Genomic DNA, 6,158 nt, shown 5'->3' on the forward strand with positions numbered 1-6,158 from the left:
CTTGTTTTGAAATCAACAGGAAGACTTTGCTTATCTTCCTGGTTTGGTTGGTACTCCATGAAAAGGGAGCACATGTGGGGTGTTCATTTTCCAGGATCAGGTTTGAAGATGACTGGGTTCTCATGAAGACAGGAAGGAGAGTGGCACACAGTTAGGAAGGGTCCCCACACGTATTGTCATTGGAACTTAGGCAGGTGTCCTGATTAATATGTGCAAGTGTTGAAGTGTGGTGCACCTCCCATCCCTTGACTACACTCTGCAGAACGTCCTGGTGGACAGGGATGTGCTCCAAACAACCTTGCCACAGGTAGCAGCTGGCACAGGCCTGATCCTCTGTGACACTTTCCTTCCATTTATTGGGAGCTCAAAGGAAAAGGACCTCAGAATGACTCCAATTCCCAGGCCCAATAAAAACATGACAGTGGCCGTGAAAATCTCTGAAGAGCCGCACTGCTCATAATCCCACCACCTCCCATGATCCTCAGAAGCTGTTGCTGGTCATTCCAGGAGAGGATTTGGGGAGCTCAGTGTCTATCACATAGACCTCTTCCCTGTGTCATAGCAGGAACCAGTGAACACTGGGGACACAGCTGGCCAGAATCTGTCCCCCCACAGTGTTTGCTGTGGGAAGTGCTGGGAGAGGCACCCACATGCTGGGCGGGGTGAACTTCAGGATTCCTCAGCCTCTAGCTAGGCAGAGATCTTAATCAGGTGTTTCTTGTTTGTTTGTGGAAGCCTAGGAAAGAAGTGGAGGGGTACACAAGGAGTATTAGCAAATGGAAGGCTGAGGAGGTGGTGGGGCAATAATCTTTAGAACCCGTCACCTTCACAAACGACCCTGGAGTACCTGCATCTGCCCTCGAGAAGATCCCTTTCCTGTTGGCGAGCATGGGAGGGGCATGGTGCCACTGAGCAGAGTCACATTGATCCATTTCTAGGGAGTCACCTAGGAGGCCAATGGATTGTCTGCCAAGGATGCACAAGGGACCTCTCAGAGGCAGGGAAAGCTGAGGTGCCACAGTCCACTGACAGCCTTCAGGGAGCCCTGGTGTACTGGGAACCAGTTTTCTCAGGGTAGAACTATGACAAAGGGAACACAGCATGAAATTCACTCAGGGACAATTGCAAACTGCACAATATCCCTGCCCACAGGGCCCTGAGCTGTGAGCATTTGTCCTCAGATTCCCACTGAGTAAGAAACTGGGGGCCTGAATCCTGCTGCCATTCCCCCTCCTCCATTCTCCCCTTTCTTTGCCTCCACAGCATCTGCATTCCAGAGACCAGGCATGAACTTCAATCCTGGTGCCCACATGTCTGCGTTCAGGGGCCTGCCCTTTCTTCCAGCTGCCCCTGTGCCAACACACCAGCCATTTTGGGAGCCGCCTCTGGCACCACGGGTGACTGCACCCATCTCCCAGGCTAACCCTCTGGTGCTGTCCGCTTACCCTGGACAACTATATGTGCCAGGGCTGTCCACCCTTGGACAATGTGGGCCACAACTGAGGCCAGCAGGGCCCCCTCATATTCAGAACATTGCCCACACTCAGGCACCCCTCAACTGGGGGGCCCCAGGGGTCTCCTGTGGGGGTGTGGAGCATCCTGCTCCATTCCTCGTGGCACCTTCTGGTGTAAGGACCACTGTGCCTGCCTCAGCAAGTGGGGGGATCCAGAACTATGGGATCCACTGGCACCTGGGCCTGCGCCCTCCAGCACCTCGGCCATTTGCCCAGGTGGCCCCCATCATGTTCCCAATGAATGCGCGCCAGTGGCCAGGTACAGTGTATGGGGCAGGTGCACCACCCATGTTCCCGGCTGCGGAGGTGCCACCAGAGGACTCCGGTGGACATTCCAGCGTCTATGAGAACTTCCGGCGCTGGCAGCGCTTCAAGACCCTGGTCCGCAGGCACCTTCCTCAGACTCCTGATGTGGAAGCATTTTCCTGCTTCCTCATGTGAGTGTTCTCCTCAGGCAACCCCTTGAGCTCTGTGAGGAGGAAGAGCGTGGGTTGGAGAGAGGAGGCTGGGATGTAGGGGAACTGGAAGAGAGGTCCTGAGGGTGAGGGGACAAGCTGAGACCCTTACACTCCCAGATGTATCCCCTCACACCAGAGAATGAAATGTGCCTTATGTCAGGTGCCCATCACAGTCCTGTGAGGGCAGGAAATCTTTGTTTCCAATGATCATCACCATCACAGGAGGACTCAAGGTCACAGGAGGTTCCTGGGGTAATGTGGGCCAGAAACTGGAATTGGCTGTCTGACTCCACATAATGCTCCCTCCCCCAGTCATTTCACCTTCCACCATAGACCTGATTGTTCCTGGCACAGAGCACATCCCAACCACAAGTGAGCTTAGGGGTGCTGGCCCCTAGACAGAACTCTAAAGATATCCACACACATTGTCATGAACTCCTGATTGGGACCCGCTGGTGATGTCACACTCAAGGGGATGCTGTCTTTGGACACTGCATGGGCATGTTCATCTTTCCCCAGTTTGTAACTGTGCTCCCAGGCCATTCTGTGCACGGTCTTAGTCAGCCTGGGCCACCATACAGGATACTGTGCAACACGTGGACACAGACACAGGCAGGCATTCCTTTCTCACAGTCCTGGAGTCAGGATTCCCAGGTAACGGGTACCTGACCTAAAGTCCCATGAACGCGCTCTTCTCCTTGCTCGGAAGACAGCTGGCTCACCTGTGTCCTCCCATGACTGACATCTCTTCAGTGTCTCCTCCTTCTCCAGGAAGAACACCAATGCCCCCATGAAGCACCACCCTCAGGGTCTCATCTAACCCTCTGAGCACTAAAGCCAGGCTCCAGATCCCATCACACTGGGGTTAGGGCTTCACCAGGTGAATGTGGGAGGATATCCACATTCAGCACCTAGGACAGCACATCATAGAGGAATCCAAGCACAATCATGCTGGTCAATGCAGCCCTTGGTGTTCAGGTTGGTATGAGTGTCCTGGAGTCCAATGTCAATACTTTGAGGTGCACATGACTGGGAAATAGCGACAGAGTTAGGAAGGTATGTTGGTCTGCCGATGAAGGAGGGTGACCTTGTGGACACTGATTCTGATGAATTCCAGCCCAGTGCTTCGGTCTCTGTCCCGACGGGAGCCCACCATGACCATGGAAGAGGGCCTGCGGAAGGGTTGGAAGGAATGGCAGCGCACCAGCAACTTTGAATGGATGGTCTTCTATGAGACCTCACAAAAGTGAGCTAGCTTCCGGGGCCCAGAATCTAGGTGGGAATCCAGGGTTTGCACAGCAGGGTGGGTAGGGCATGTCACCTACCTATGTGTTGGCTCTGAGGGGTCTAGCTCTCCAAATTGCAGCTCCTTCTAGCTGAAGCGCTGGACATCCTCTCGACAACAATCCCAGAATCTCCAGCCTCAATGTTTGTGATTCCAACTGTGTCTTGAGGTTCAGGGTCCCAATGGGGAGGAGAAACCAGTCCAGCCACACTGACTCCTTCTCCTTTGTTGTCTGGGCAGAGGTAAAGAGTTCCACTAGCCTCACACACACCACCTGCCCGGGAACTGGCACCTCTTTAGAGTGGGGACTACTGGAGCTCATGAAAGTGGTACGCGTTCAAGCCAATGTGCCAGAAGGGGGTGGCAGTGAAGAGTGCACGGTCAGGGGCATCCAGAACCTCAGATGCCCTAGGACAGGTCTGCGATCTTTACTGCCTTTGCTCTATGAAATCCCAGACATTCCAACAAGTGAAAGGAAGAAAAAGAACCAGCCCTCCAAGGAAGCAACCCAATGTTCTCAGTTTAGCTTCCACCTCCACATGACCCCTCCTGTGCCTTTCTTTCCCAGGTGACCCTTCCAAGGCTCAAGGTCCCAGCCTCAGCATCCCTTAATTGGGCCAGGACCCTCATATACATCATTTCCCTGACCAGTTTCTGGAACTTGCCTGATCCATGTGGTTCCTGGCAGGGACAGGGGAAACAAGGGTCACCTAGGGGCTATGCCGCGTCACTCAGAGCTCATTCCCTTCAGGTGCTGGCTGATGTGGTGTTCCCTCAGAACGGCCATTCCTCCTATGTAGCAGCTCCCTCCTGGGCTGGCCTGGCCCACTTCAGGACACAGATCCATATCTCTGCCCCCAGCTCCTCCCTGGTATGGGGCTAGCACCTGCCTGCTATGGCTGACCTGCTTCTCAGCTCAGCCTGTGCCTCCCTTGCCCACCAAGGTTCATGGAGTTTGAGGCTGCGGAGGAGATGGAGGATCCAAGGATGCAGTTGACAGGGGTTTTCCAGTGCCGACCTCCTCCTGTACCTCCAATGCTGCAACTTTCAAAGCCGCCAGTCCTGGAGGCTTTCCAACGCCCAGGTAGGGTTTCCTCTTTCCCACAGGAGCCCACGACAGTCTCTGAATGGTGACAAGGGCTAAGGCAAGTTGTGGTCTCAAATAAGACCTTTTCCTCAGTGTGTGGGATTTGGTCTTGAAGCAGAACAGCCCCCAGCCCCTGAGGTCCCTGCCACCCAGTCTAAACTGCGTATTCACCCTTACAAGTACACAGCTCCTTTGTCTCCTTGTCTGTCCAAAGAACACACATATCATCTGCACAGGACTTGGGTCCTGGAGGGTAGAGAACATGGAATTTCAGTCTCTCTAAATGTCCTCCCGCTAGACTCTCCTAGATGGCGCATCTGGTGCACTGTTATATCCCTCAGGTCCTAGGTCAGGTTGCCTCATGCATGGCATGCCAGGTTAGGTCCACTGAGCCTTGCCTACTACCCAGGGTTTGGGATGAACACGGATCCCTCATTCATGCACCACTCTGGTCTTCCCTTTCCTAGGGTGCACCTCCAGAGAGACCAACCCCAAAATACAGCCTGCCTGCTCATTAACAGCCAAACCAAAGGCACCAGAGACAAAGGTGCCTGAGACAAAGGCACGCAAGACCAAGGTGCGCAAGAACAAGGTGGCCAAGACCAAAGGGCCTGAGACCAAGGCGCCTGAGGAGATCCCACCTGAAGCCATCCAAGAGTACATGGACATCATGGATGAGCTATTTGGGCCTACCACCTTTCCCACATGGGAGCCCTCCCACTTGTCCACAGAAGAGCTTGCTGAGATCTTGGGAGAGGAAGGACTGGAGCATCAGGCAATAGAGGATTTATACCCAGACTCAAGTCTCCTGAGCTACGTCGATAAGGACTTTATCAACAAGGTGGGCTGCGCCTACAATCTTGGTGTAGTCAAGGTTGCAAAACTCATGGAATTGATCATCTAGCACAGATTCTCAGCAGAGTTGGTGTGTGCATGTGTATGTGTGTGTGTGTGTGGGGGGGGGGTGTGCATGCACACACACACACACACACATGCGTGCCCTCTTCTAAATGTTTGTAGCAGGTCGTTGGGCTATAATAGCCCCATGGTGTAATGAGAATGGGATCATCATTGCTTCCTGTTTCTACTAGAAGTCTTCCTGACTTGGGGCTATTTACTCCCAGGGTCACTCACACTCTCTTCCTTCTCATCCCAGGCAGAGAACATAATTCACTCCCGCTTCCTGGAAGAAATACTTTCCTCTGAACCATGTATAGATATCTTGTCGCTAACAAAAGAGCTGGACCAGGAGGAAGAACTCACGCCTGCCCAGGTAGAGAGGGAAGTAGGGTCCCCCAGTAGACCAGGTAGGAGGTACACGGGTTATACTCCTCACAAACAATGGCAGGAACACCAGGGGTTGGGGAGAAAGAAAAGATAGAGAAGAGAAAGAGGCACCACAGAGAACTATGGAGGTAGACAAACCAGGTTTAGGGGAGGTGGAGAAAGACACCACGTGGATAAGGCAGAGAGCAATACTGGCCAGCTAGGAGACAAAGGGACACAAATAGACAAGAAAGGGAGTGGCCACAGGTGGACAGAGGATCAAGGGATAGCACGTAGATGAGGAAGGCACAGGACCCTAGTCATGTGGCCCACAGGACGTCATCTGTCCCTATCCTACCTATGATCCATGTTTCCTTGAGTGACTTCACAGGACACAGGATGTAGAAGGGAAAGGAAGGAGACAGAAGATTCATGGATGGGTTCAGGGCATCAAGAAGAAAGCCCAGGAGGGTGGCCAGCAGAGACTCAAGTCTGTCCCTTCACTTCCCACCTCCCATAGAAATGATTGTCCCAGTCCCTGTGGCCCA

At 53.4% G+C, this 6,158-nt stretch overlaps 1 long non-coding RNA gene across 1 annotated transcript; it reads right to left on the reverse strand.

The window, feature by feature from the left end:
* Positions 1–336: 336 nt before the first annotated feature.
* LOC144370023 (uncharacterized) lies at positions 337–1,721 on the reverse strand. Its single transcript, XR_013429948.1, has 2 exons — positions 848–1,721; positions 337–736 (listed from the first exon to the last, which is right to left on the reverse strand). It is a non-coding gene; the product is annotated as an uncharacterized LOC144370023 (long non-coding RNA).
* Positions 1,722–6,158: the final 4,437 nt, after the last annotated feature.

The sequence above is a fragment of the Ictidomys tridecemlineatus genome, chromosome 13, assembly GCF_052094955.1.
Source record: "Ictidomys tridecemlineatus isolate mIctTri1 chromosome 13, mIctTri1.hap1, whole genome shotgun sequence".
NCBI lineage: Eukaryota > Metazoa > Chordata > Mammalia > Rodentia > Sciuridae > Ictidomys > Ictidomys tridecemlineatus.